General features: G+C 38.0%; 1 protein-coding gene across 34 annotated transcripts in view; it reads right to left on the reverse strand.

The window, feature by feature from the left end:
- DLG5 (discs large MAGUK scaffold protein 5) overlaps nucleotides 1-14,000 on the reverse strand; it is a 170,763-nt gene that overhangs the window by 8,289 nt on the left and 148,474 nt on the right. For 18 of the 34 annotated variants that reach the window (XM_080598304.1, XM_080598303.1, XM_080598295.1 and 15 more), the window contains 3 exons: nucleotides 13,564-13,649; nucleotides 13,198-13,370; nucleotides 216-478 (listed from right to left, as the gene is read on the reverse strand). The gene's annotated coding sequence lies outside the window, so the exon portion shown is untranslated. Of the gene's footprint in view, nucleotides 1-215; nucleotides 13,650-14,000 lie in introns of all 34 variants that reach the window. The other 16 variants (XM_080598302.1, XM_080598296.1, XM_080598294.1 and 13 more) reach the window with 6 other exon arrangements.

The raw sequence follows: 14,000 nt of genomic DNA on the forward strand, positions 1-14,000 counted from the left end.
TTAGAAATAATTTATGATGGTTAGGTATTTCAGTAGATAATTCAGATGTAATGCATAATCTCTCCTTAGACATTATTATTGGGTCATGTGCTTTTGCTGTTGGCAGTAAATGGTTAAAAAAAAAAAAGGAGGGACAGGCCTTTTTTCTCAGATGGTAAAGTAACCGCTTTCTAACACCAACAGAAAAATATAGCCAGCCTTTCTCAGTGGCTTACCTTCCTTTTTCCTGAAGAATTCCTGTGTCCCAGAAACTAATAAAATCAGTATTAGCCATTTTGAAACATCAACTGTCATGTCTTCAGTCTTGTCAGGCTTCAGGAAATACTAAAGATTGAGCTATTTCTTGTTAGGGCCAGATCACATTTGTTTTACCTTCTTCATCTTGGTCCAACCTGTTCAAAGCTTCCATGTTATCTGGTTCTCACCTTAGCTCTATTCTTCTGCAGAAACATCATCTTCTTATCATCTCACTCTAAATCTAGTAAAAAAAAGAAAAAAAAAAGTTCCAGTTCTGTCTCTTTTAAACCCTCCTTAAGATGAAGGATCAGCTCCTTACAGACTCAAGATACAGAAGATAACATTAGTCTCATGGTGAGAATAAGCTTTTTGTTAGGAGGCAGTGCTTTTCATGCTTCTATAATGTGACAGAAGACAGCTATGGACCTCCAGAGCATGAACAACACCCAAACAGAGTCTCTGCGGTGGAACCAGAGGCTGAAGGCAAGAAGATATTAGAGTCTGAGATGATTTTTTCAAGTAGTTGGTTATAAAGGAAAGGCATGGTACAGCTTCAATTATATCCATTTTTTCCCCCCTATTAATGTTTAGAATATTCAACCTAACTTCATATTTAACATGGCTGCATTGGATGTGGGTCAGTGTACACATGCTTTCTGGTGTGTTTTCCTCATGATGCCCAGAGTCTCTTGTGCAACGCATACACGTTCTTGAAAACAAGACAGAGGCGTTTAAACCTCATCTAAACCAGGCAAAGTAACTATTACTAGCAAGTACTACAGATGGCTGACTAATTGAACTATGGAGAGCATCATCACACCATTTCTCAATTTAGAGCTCATTATTCATTCGAGTTCGGTCTCATTTCGTTACTGTTATAATTGCACACAAAGTCAAAGTGAGCTTCAAATTTACACACCTGCATGAGGTTGTTTTATAATCTTTTCTGAACCGATGCTTCACTTCCAGCCACTCCTACCAGACCACTGGGGGGGGGGGGGGGCGGTATTTGTTTATTTTCTGAGAATGTTGGATTCAAGCTTACTTATTAGAGCAGAAGCCCTAAAGCGAAGACATGCATGCAACCTTGGCTCTGTGACCTTGAGCAAGACACACATGCTCCCTGGATCGCATGTTTACTTATGTGCAAAGGCTGCTGTGGGGGTTAATATTTCTGCAGCACTTTTAGAGCTTCAGATATAACTCACTGTAAAATACTTATTCTTAATAACTCATTAATAACATATATACATATTTCCAGTTCATTTCTCAGGTATGCAGCACAGGGATTTGCATTTCTGCAGTGCTGAGGGTCTTCTCCAATAAGAAAGACTACAGCAGCTACTTATTTAATGTTCTTTTGCACCAGATTAACTGAATGCCTGAGAGACTGATACTAGGTCACTTTCTTAAAATGGCCTGAATACCAGAGGAAGATTAAGAAATGGTGGGAGTGACTATATTTTGTTACACTGAAAGCGTTGCAAAGTGTATATGAGCAAAGTGACATTCAGTGACAGATTGAATTGCATTATGATAAACTAAAAATGGCAGAGAGACTCAGTCCTTTGGAATAATAACTCTTGAAGATTTTCCATTTTGATAATCAGTTGATTGACAAGGGAGTTACAATAAGAAAATGGCTGTGCTTTTCAGTTCAAAAAAAAAAGCCACCTTGTGATCTGACATAGTTTCAGCATTACATTGGAGTAATGACCTGCGGTTCTGGTGTTTCTCTATGAATCCCTGATCACTCTTTAAAAAAATCATCTAATCCTTGACTTTCCCAGCAGTAGCACAACAGCAGCTGTAACCACATACTCATAATGCCAGACCATACGTGATGGAGGAACACGAGCTACCTTTCATCTGGCCAGGACACTTACAGTGCCACCCTATAATTAACTATCGCTATGACTTAACATCATGTGTGTTGAAGTATAGTTGGAATTCTGAGATTCTGAAGACCTTACTTAATACCTTCTATTAATTTGTCCCATCTCTCCCTGACGTATCTTAATGCAGAACTTGAGTGTGGGGGTTACTTTAATTGCCTTGGCATAAACATGCAGCAGAGAGTAATGCTGTATTAGTAAAGGTGAAACAAAGAGAGAACAGAAAACACCCAAGAGTAGGCAAAGCTGCAAAAATCGAAGTAGGAAAACAAATGTAAGACAATATATTCTGAAGAAAGATAAGCTAAAAACAACAACAAAACAAACAAACAAACAAACCACCTTCACTGAGTTTCTAACTGCCATGTTTGTAAGGCAGGTTACCCTTCTGTATTTTTTTTGGCTAGTTTCCTATATAACAAAAACATTTGCAAAATATAATCTCAAGGGTTTCTCTAGTCAGGGATAAGCAAGCACTGTTTGTCGATAATGTATAATTTTATTTGAGCAATGTCTAACTGATATAGCACAGGTGTTAGTAAGGGACTATTAAGCATGAAAATTTGCACTCTTTATAATACATTTCTAATACATCTGTGCACGTGTTTTAACTGTTGTTTTTTAAAATGAAAGACACGAATGCAATTAAATCTTCACTTTTACCCTTTGAGTAAAAGTTACACAAATGTTACAGGCCAATGAAAAAAGTCAACATACAAGATACATATAAATTTGTTGTGCTCTTTTCATTGAACAACTAAGGCATTAGATTTACTAGTGGACTTGGAAAAGATCTGATGCTATAGTTGGCAGCAAGTGACAATCTTGCAGCAGGAACGGCATGAATGTGATTTTATATCATTGTACATTTACATCGAGTGCTACTGAATGCAATATAATACCATATAAAAAAATGGTTGCAGGATTTCCTAAAATATACTCTTCATATAGAGAAGTTCTTTGTGAGGCTTCACTGCTCTACTGGAATTTCAAAAGTTTTCTACACATTACATTTCTTGCATTTGCATTAGGGAAGGCCTTTCTGTTCTTTACAGCCATATTCCAACATGCAGAGTGGCCGTAAAGAACATTGGCCAATATGCAGAGTTCCTATTACAAACAACATTCTGTCCCTGGAACAAGTAGAAGCACAGCTAGACCGGTTAGATTATGCATTTTTATGTAGTAAAAATGCAGTGCAAGTTTGTCATACTGTCTTTTGTGCAAGTTAGGTAACAATAGCAAATGAAAGAATCTGGAAAGGGCAATTCTCTCCATTATATTTAGCATATCTTCGTGGCCATTTTACATGTTTGTGTTTTTTGTTGTTTTTGTTTTTTCTTTCATTTAATTTATTGGTGTTAACACGTAATTTTACTATCTTACAGAATTAATTTTCAGCATTATATTTCACACTGAGAGACAGGATGTTTTTTGTTTGCTTGTTTTTTTAATTCAGCTTTTGTGAAAGAAAGATGCACTGTGAGAATAAAGTTACTAACTGGCCAGTATCAATACAGAAAAGGGAATACTGTTTTTCCAGGCCTAGTAACATTGAGGTGAGAAGGATATCTGTATCCTCAGTATGTCATGAGCCAGTCAGTCAGCCACCGGCAGCTCGAAACCAGGTCACAGTGGAGTACAGTGATCCTGATGCTGGGTAGTATTCTTTAACAGACAACATACATGGGCAAAGGTACAAATTGCATCAGCAGCAACAGCTGGGTGAAAGAAGATTTAACTGCTTATTGGAAGCAGATGGTGGGCTATTAGAAATAGTCTAAAGCTGCCCTGGAGGAGCAGGAACAGGCATGAGAGAGACTGCGGCAGGCAGGAACTGAAAGCATTAGTGTAAGGACTTTGTAGGATGAACATGTTGAGGCACTCATTCCTAATGTCTCCCCACCTCTATTATAAATTTTAACGGCCGTGAGCAGAGGAGAAAGATACAAATTATAGAAACAGATGGAGAGCCAGTGAGGCATAGAAATGCAGGTGCTATATGAACAGATGGAGTGACAGGAAAAAAAGGAAAGGAAGAGTGCTAAGTCTGGGAGTCAGTGGACTCTGCCTATATCTGGATGCACAAAAATGTGGAGGTGTCTAGCAGTTCAGTCTTAGAGGGGGATTCAGAAATTAATTACATCACTTTCCTATTCCGATAGGTCACTCTTTCCTACTAGGGATACTATTTTTTCCCTCCCTATGTGCACGAAAACAAGTTAACTTGTCCTTGAATGTATCTCACAAGCAGAAGTTTTCAGAAATCTTGTGACAAAGCATAAGTAACTAGGAGCCTTTATCTACTTAATATGATGTCATTGCCCTTTTTCCAACTATAGACAGCGTTAGTTTACTGATCAATACTGTCAAAAAAAAATGGCAAAGCTGGAATGTTCCTCCTTTCATTCCCTATTTTATTCCCCAAGACTGATATCACTTTCCTAAAAGATGGTGCCAGTAGAGGCCTTCAATTTGATTAACCTTCTGATAAACTTGGATTGCATTCACCAAATGCCAACTCCAACATCACCTTTCTATTACACAACAAGAAGCCATCTCACTATTTGATGTTAATTACATTTTCCCTTTTGTAGTAAAAGGACATAAGATGGCTGTAACCCATCTGCAAAAGTTAGTGTGTTGTTTGTATTTATTTTTTTAAGACTTACAAAATGGGTAAGAAACTCTTAAATTCGAAAGCAGAGTACATTCTTCTCTCCACCTCTGCTTATTCAGCACAGCAAAGTGCCATTACGAATGACACTGCTCTGCAGCAGAACCATCTCTGTGCAAGCTGCACGATTGAGCCTAACAGAAGCCCGTGCTGGCAGTAGCCTGGGGCTGTGATCTAGGCTGGCCAACAATCTGGTGACTGAAACTCAGAAGTTATACCCACCATGCCCAGCAGCAGCAGCTGGACACACAGATGAGGCCATTTACATCCAAAGACCAGTTCTGTGAGTAATTTAGTTCCAATTAAAATGCACACATGCATGCTGTCCTGAGGGCTCCCCTTCGAAATACCATGTTTGGAGGAATTTACATTTGAAAGCTAGGCATGGCATTTCCTTCCATTTATCATTATGCTTTCTTCCATTACCTTTTGGAAAATGAGGACTTAGTATTCCACGCATTACCTGCTGGATATCATTGATCACAAAACTCTCAGCTTCTCTGTTTTCAAAGAAAATCTCTGGTTCCTTCCTTCAACACCATGTCTATTTGAAAAATAGGATTACTAGGAGAGATAATTTGTCTTTTTCTCATTAAGTCCAGAAGTTAGAATGCAAAAGATCTGTTAGGTCAACTAGTCTGCCCTCTTTCAAGAGCAAGACTTCTCCCTTTCGCACATTTTATGATATAAGTTTTGCAGGTCTACTTTTGGTACCACTTTGAAAGGGTCCTGTCCACATCAACACTTGCATGCAAACCCCAGATATCACCCTAAACGTTAACATTAAACAAGGTCAACAGTCAAACCTTTTCTGGCATATGATCAGAATGGAGGTGAGTGCACACAAATGCAGCAGAACATACTGGGATCCCAAAGCGGCACCCTCATGGATGCCATGACACTCATTTTCTGCATAGTTTCTGGGTCACTCTGTATAACCCTGTGCTTTGGCCTTTGATTCTTTAGTTACCTCAGTTACATTAGTGTGGTTATTTCAGTTAAGTTACCTTTAGTTATCCACTAAACTTTAGTTCAGTTGCCTTTTGTTATATCAATTCAGTTATCTTCAGTGATCACTGATTCACATCAGTGTTTTACCATAAAATCAGAATGGTGTCACAAAGGTCTGCCAGCTGGCTGCAGAACAAAGTTGAATGCTTATGAGATTTTGAAGGCAATATGCAATAGACTACCATTTTAGTAGATTTATGCAAGTCATGTAGCCCTACTACAACAAGATGTCTCAAACTATCATCTTTGGGAACACTGCAGGATAAGGCATACATTAAGCAGATTGCAAACAAATAGGAGGTGGCAAAAGACAATAGCAACCATTAAAGGAAGGATCACAAGATCTGTTGGACAAAGTAAACACTCTTAATGTGGAATCACGCTTCTATAAAATTAAGCGTCTCAGGCTGCTGCAGGGATATTCAGAGCAGTAGGGAAAAGGAAGATGTCAATGACTACCTTGAAAAGCAGTGACAAATTCAACGCAGCCATCCACCACTACCACAAGGGACTCCTGTCCTGAAGAAACCTTTCTAACAAAATATCTGAAAGATATTTGTATATTGAAATAGCAAAACAATAGGTCATGATTATCTGCACAATTATTGTTTTTACAATTACAAAATAACTTTTTAGCTTGGCTAACATATCTAAAGGAATATGTCCTTTGATTTATCCAATCCACGAAAGAGCTGAAATCTTGGCCAGACAAAAAATTATATTTTCATATTAATTTAATTATCAGAAAAGTTCCCTGTAGATAGGAGGAAAAAAAGACTTTACTATCTAACCTATTAAGAAAAAAAAAAGTGGTTTGGCCTGATTCCAGATGTTTGTTCTTATATGATTGAAGAAACAAAGGGAACAAACAAAAAAGAGTTGACAGAACCCTTTGCACTCACGCGCAAATACACACAAGAAAATGTTTCGAATCTACAGCCCCTAGCATGACAGATGCACCCAAGGTCTTGCTGACATTGGCAGCCTTGCAGGGGCAATCTGTATATAAGAACAAGATGTTCTTGAGCAATTCCTCCTAATGAGGTAGGCGTAAAGATTAGTTCCTTTAATATCTCTGGCATGAAGTCTTGTCTAAGTCAGTCTTTTTGCTTATGAACTGAATACAGCAGAATCATTGGAGGACAATACTGAATAATAATAACAATATAATTTGTTATCAGGCCCTGAAATAGATCCCTGGAATCTTCTTACCCATACTAAATACTTTTTACCCCCCTCAATTGGCGACATAGTAGCTTAATAAAAGGTTTGACCATTTTAACACCGTTTGACCATTTTCCATTAACATGAAACTGCAAAAGCAAAATCATGCAGACTGTGAAAAGTAGTCTAAAGACTATTATAATTTAACCATGCCACATGAAACACTGAAAAATGCAACTTCTACTTTCAGGAAGGAATATTCACTAGAAAAACTTACTTAAACCTTTGCATATTTAAACAAATAAAATGGTATTTTTATTTTAGTAGGTAATAAATAAAAATTTCTTTAGAAACTGGTTGAACACATCAAAACTGATATGTCATCAGAAACAATGCAATCCTGTAATGAAAGGTATGTGGCAAATAGTCTCTATTCTGATACTATGACAGCAGTACGAATTGCAACTCCTGTGCAACAACACCAAGAGGAAGAGCCACGCCATATGAAAGAAATAGCTTTCGAATAGCTCCTGTCCTGCTTACAGTGGTAAAATGGAGCAAGCTCGTGGGAGCCCCTGGCTACAAATTCAAGGTAAGCTGGAGCAATTCATTCCCATATAGAAGACTTAAAATGCTTTCTGGATCATGGTTAACCCATCCTTCATCCCTAGGGTTCTTATAGCTGCTTCTTAGCTCTGCTTTTGTAAACAGAACAATTACCCAAAGAAATGCCACCTACTTGTTTTCCCTTCCCTTCCCCTCCAAAGCTCCTATTAACCTTAGCAATTCTTTAACCAATCTATACATAGCTGATTTTTTTCCTGATTAAACACTGCACTCTTCTAACTGCAGTTTTAAGAACAAACTTTACACTGTTCTTCCCATGTGAACTCATGAAATGTGATTTGCTGTCATGGAAGGTGCTGTTTCATATTTAATTCCTTTAAAATTTCCTTTAAAACAAGATTTTTTTCCCCCCCCAAAAAAAATCATTTAATACTTCCCTTGTGGCCTCTTTCTGCACGCATGCATCTCTGATACACATGGGTATAGGTATGGATAGCTTCTTAATCAAATTAATGTACTAAATATACTTACATAGATAGTATATCTAGGCATATTATCTGTATGTGTTATTATGTAACTTGGTTGTCCTAATCAGGATCACTAAGATTGAACTGGATGCTGTAATTGCCATCCACCCCAAAAGCTCAGTTTTCACAAGGTTGCTTAGTAAAGCAGATACCTCGCAAATAATGCTTGATAGACCTGATGAAGTAGAAAAAAGGCATACAGATTTTTAACTGTAACCTTTTCTATAATGTCTGTTATTGTATCTGAGTCTTTCATAAACAGTTAAGGTACAGGCTCTAATTTGTCTACAGTATTTGTAGTCATTTCTATACTGACAGTGAATCTAAAATGTACCTGATATGGTAGCATTATTTTCACTTGTGGTAACAAAAGTGACACCTGAAAAGGTAGTTCTGCGTCATCTAGCCTCCTAAATAATTGATATAGGAAGCATAACCATCTGCACTGTACAGACCAAGAATTCAGCCAGAGAAATGATGTTATATGTCCAATGGCTCCCTGTAAGCCGAAATTAAAAACAGAAACAGAACAAATGAGCCCACATGCACTGAAATGCCTGTTCAATCCTCTTCAAACAGAGTCTGGGGACTGGAGATCAGCTGCAGCAGGAAGATGCTGACAGGAATACACTTGCCTAAAAACTTTCTGGAATTCATTTCCACTTAACAAATAAATACTGTAGGAATGCACTGGATTTTCTGTAGGTTTGCACCAAACCAGGATTTGGACACTTCAGGTCAGTTTTCTCATTTTTAAGCACCCTGTTTAGATCTGAAAAAGTGCAGCTCAATTATGAGTAAATTGATAGACAAATGAAGAGGAGAGCTCATGGACAGTCCATGTTAACGTTAAAAGGACTTACATGACCTTATTCATACACTTCCTGGCATTAAGAGAGGCATTACCGCGTACTCAGGCCAGTCATACAGGTAACAAGATCAACAAGGTATTTCAATCTAAGTGACACAAATAGGCTTCACCAAAATGAGAGAAATGCCAGAGTTGTACAAGATAGAGCATAGCTGACATTTTCATTTTGTGCTTTGGGCTCATTAGCTCTAATTAGCTGTCAAACCAATTAGCCTGAACAGACACACCAATCCTCCCTGTAAGACCAGCTGACGTGAGCGAGCCAGGGACTGGGGAGCTCCATGGACTCCTGGTGCAGCCAGTCCCCACCAGCCCCTGAGCAGCAGGAACCTGAGCGCCCCTTCTTACAAGCAGAGGAGGAAAGAACACAGCACATAGCAATGACAGCTCCAACTTCACGTGATACAGAGAGGGCTGTTGCTGAGTCAACCTCGGTGATCTGCGAATTGCTGTACCTTTCATTTCCTTTGACTACCTCTTATTTATTGCAACACACCTTCATAGATGAAGGGAAGGTACAAAATTTGCCCTGCATTTTTTTGTGAACAAAGAACCAGCACAGGGTTTATGTTTCCCTTAAACTCTCAAAACAAGGATTAAGTGTGATTTGACTGCTGCTGGGCCAGCCTGTTCTTTTACAGAGATGTGTGAAATTCGTCTAGTCTGATCACAGCAAAAACATTTTCGTCTCCTTTTCCAATTGGTATTAAAGCTAACTTCTGCCAAATAAGCCTTTTGCAGGAACAGCTGCAGTAGCAGTGGTTGGGGAGGCAGGAGGAGAACCCTCAAATTTTGCAAGCTTTTTCAGCTCTTCCTAGACTTAGAACTGTTCTAGCATGACCACGTTTTTCCCATTTTTAAAGCCGCTACTTTTTTTGTCCTTTATTAGATTTTTGTATTGTACATTTTCATATATTTATATATATTATAGCTATATTTCAATCATATTCCACTTCCTGGAAAATTAAATTCTAAACTTAAAATTACTATCCCTGTTCTATTACATTGAGCATAACATCTTTCGTAACAAGACTATTGTGCCCAGTTATTTAACTTCAGATGCTCTAAAAGTGTTGGTTTTTTGGGGCACTATCATGGTAGAAGCAGCTGATCATATATTTTGCAGGGGCATGATCTTCACAAATATACTTTGTTAGGTAGTCTTTTTTATTCCCTAAAGCTAAGGCAACGTAGTTGGAGGCTAGGTCTTGAAGTCCTCATTTAATATTTCAGGTAAAATCAAAACAGCAACATAGACAGCCCTGAAGATGAAAAACAACAACCCAAAGATGACTCAAGGGGAATTTGCTAAGACAATGGCTTCTGAATAGAGTTAACAAGAAAAATCCCACTTGCTTGTAAGCAGTAAAGTATGATACAGGAATTGGGGTCATTCTGAAATTGGACACCCTCCACCAAAACTCTCTATTAGACCACCTACACTAGAGCTTTCGGTAAGCCTCTAACTGAGCTTGTGTGAACCCAAGCCTCACTGTGGCCCACAACATGTGTACAGAAATATGAGAAGAATTATCTCTCATGCATGGCTGGAAAAAAAAAAAAAAAAAAGACAGCTAGGTAACCTGCACAAAAGGATAGAGCAAGGTACAAGCTAAGCCTTTAGGAATGCCAATTGTCATTTACACTCCTTGACACTTGATTTGACTATCTTTCTACATGCTGCATTGGCATATCTTACTACGTATAAGAGGTACACACATGCTGTTCTACACCCCTTACCGAAACTAGTCAACTTTCCACGCTAAGGCTCATCTAACATCTCACCAGCATGACACGCTTGGAATGCACTGCTCAGAACATGTGAGCTGTTAATTCACACAGCACAAGATTTCTCTTGGAGGAGAATTCCCATGGTGAGATTTGTCTGCAGAGTTTACTCTATGCTACTTAAGAGACAGCTGTTACAGCAAATGACAAAATCCAAAAACAAATTGAGACAAGCATGGCTTTGATATGTGGAACTGCCAAAAGGTTTACATTACAGCATGGCTCTAGAGGTGGAGTTGCTATGAAGCTTCAAGGTCTGCATTTGGCATGTAATGTGTACCAATTTAAGGAGATGTGGCTGGCAGGACACTGCTACTTAAACGTGCAACATATCGAACATTTATGTTTTTAATGAAGATAAGTTTTGTCACCAACAATTTGACTTTAAGAAGGTAAATATGCTATCTTTGTGCACCATCTGAGACTCCACAGATTTAACTTTAAAGATTACCATAAGGTTTCCCAGAGTAACTTTGGATGTTTTTACTTGAGAGGCCAAATCTGAGACACCGTTAGAGAGATCTGCTTCTCCAGTAAATCAGCATGTAGCCTCCAAAATTAGTTCAAGGGGTCTCATGCCAAATGCCCAAAATAAAAATCATGAATGATTGTTTTTAAATTCCTTCACTCAGGTCTTTACTGATTTGTAATTCTCCTCTTGAGGTAAAGAGAAGCCAACACATTTCTACTAGAAAGAATATCCAGTTGAGACACTGGGCCCTCAACACATTCCCTGCAGGCAAGATCTTCAGTCTGCTTCGGACATACAGAATTGAATTTTGTAATAATAGGCATAAAGATGGTAATATATCTCAGCTGACTGAATAACAACAACAAAAGGTTCTGAAATGACAACGTGTTTTCCCAAGAAAGTGAGAGTATTAAATTACAGATTGTAGTCTGTCTACTGAAAAATCGGAAATTTTGTAGTTAAGGATAATATATGCTACCACATGAGAGCTGTTTATTATTACTAAGCTATGAAATGTTTTTAATAAGATTTATGCACATGCTAATTATATATATAGTATATATTAAACAGATTATATTAAAACATACTATATTATGTTATGATTATATTATATACATATGTTGTATATAATGCGTAATATAATATGATTATATCTCTGCTAATTTTTCCTTGGATTTCTGTTTTTCTGTAACTAGTGGAAGAGTCATACCTGGATATTAACCTCTTAAATGGGAAATATCTAAAAAGAATTCTTTTGATGCCATCTTTTTAGATGGCATCAAAAATATAACAATATTATTCCCTTGCTGCCCTTAAACAACATTAAATCCTGTCATTACTCATATATGGTTGTCTTTGAACCCCCTGCTCCTCCCAGAGCTGGCGCCAAATCTTAAAAAAAACAAACAAAAACAAAAAACCTGTACTCTTCAAGACCTCTCAGCAAATACAGTTAAGTTTTGATAACCGACTTCTAAATAAACAAAATGGTTAATGAGTAAAAGAAGTATTGTTACTTTTTGCAAGTGGACTATTAGATTGGTCTTTTATTCACTTGGGATTTCTTTAAGAAAAACAGACTGTAAACTGTCTTCATTACAACTTCTCAGATATTCAGCAAGGACAGTAGTATGCACCTTCTCACAGCAACCATCTCTAATTCAAAACCAAAATTTTCAGCCAAGCTCACACTCCAGAATCTTCCACTGGAAACAAGTCTAGTCCCAATTACAGACGCAGTATATTTTTAAAACATTTTCCCTAAATAAATTAATAATTAAGATACCTTGAGCTCAAGTATTAGTCAAATGCATAAACACATAACTACCAATAGTAATTTGAAATTGCAAAAATGAACTTCTGTATTGAATCTATAATTTTCTTTTTTTTTTTTTTTTATAGTGACAAAGATCTTAAACCCTTATGATGAGGGATTGTTTCTCTTGTAACATCTAGCATATTTTGGTCACAAATGCAAACAAATGAATAAAAGTAATGATAACACAAAAATACATTAACACACTGTTTTAAAACTCGTTTCTTTTAGCCCTGCAAAATTGCCATATCTTTTCCAATGAAGACTTCTCCATGAAGAGGCAATATTTTTCATCACTCATAGCTATATGTCACACTTACAAGTGAAGCATGGAAATATATCCATTTGTTTTCAAACACTCAGTTTTGATATGAATGTTTTATCTATAAACTCACTGAAACTTTTTTTTTTAAAAAAAAGAATCTCAAACTGTTAGCTTCATAAACATTTTAGCACTGCTTTAGACTGAAGAAAAGAAAAAAAGTAAAACATACTGTGTATTTAAAAGCTATCTGCTTGGGGAACCATTCACTGGCCTAGAATCAGCTTGTGCCAAATAAGAAGCTGAACAAGATCTGCAGTGTGCAGAGGAAAAGTCAGAGCCCTTGACAAGCTGGACTGTGTGCTCACTGTAGCCTTGCCAGCATGCCCAGACATATACACTTTCACTTACTTTAGAGAGTTTTCAGATCTTGTCCCATTGATTTAATTTCATTTAAACATCTATTCGTTTCATGGCCCACTGCTGACAGGAATGGAAATCTCATCCTGGATTCTTCGTCTAGCTTTTAAATGTTGCTAGTCTAAAGATCTTCACTAAAAGAGGGGCTTCTCTGTTTGTTCAACCTGTCAAGAAAAAAACCAAAACTTCATAACATAAATTAAACACATCCAGGTTTGGGGTTAAATCTCTGCCAGCCCTTGTGTTAAGCAGCTGGTGATAACCGGGCTGTTAGCACACTGTGGTGACATGAGCTGTGGTGACAGATCTGTCCACAACAGAATACTGGGACGGCCCTCGAGCTTCGGGATCCATTACCCCACACACAGCTGGCCCCGTCAGAAAGGCTGAGCTGAGCCCGCAGACTCCTTGCACGTGCCCATTGCTTGTTCTTCCTTCAGCTCCTGCATTTAGAAAAAAAAGTAGCTCTAGCATTTGCCCATCAAATAAATTCAATTGCAGGATGAGGGAAAAGCAGCCCCAGTCAGGCTCTGGCTGGCCAGCATTGCCCTGAGCTGTCTTGACCCCCATCTGCTTTATCTCTGCCAACATTCTCCAGCTCCTGGCACCTGCTTCCTCCATCCTGCATGCCTCCGACTGAAGAGGAGGCAGTATTTCTTGGCCAGGCAGGGCAATTACTGCTTTTCAGCCGCATAGCTTTCTCACAGATATCAACAGCATTGCCTTCAAAACAGGATAGAGTCAGAAAATTTATGTCTCAAGTTTAGGCTCAGTCTTCTATTCACAGCATAGGC

This window comes from Anser brachyrhynchus (genome assembly GCF_964034855.1).
Source record: "Anser brachyrhynchus genome assembly, chromosome: 6".
NCBI lineage: Eukaryota > Metazoa > Chordata > Aves > Anseriformes > Anatidae > Anser > Anser brachyrhynchus.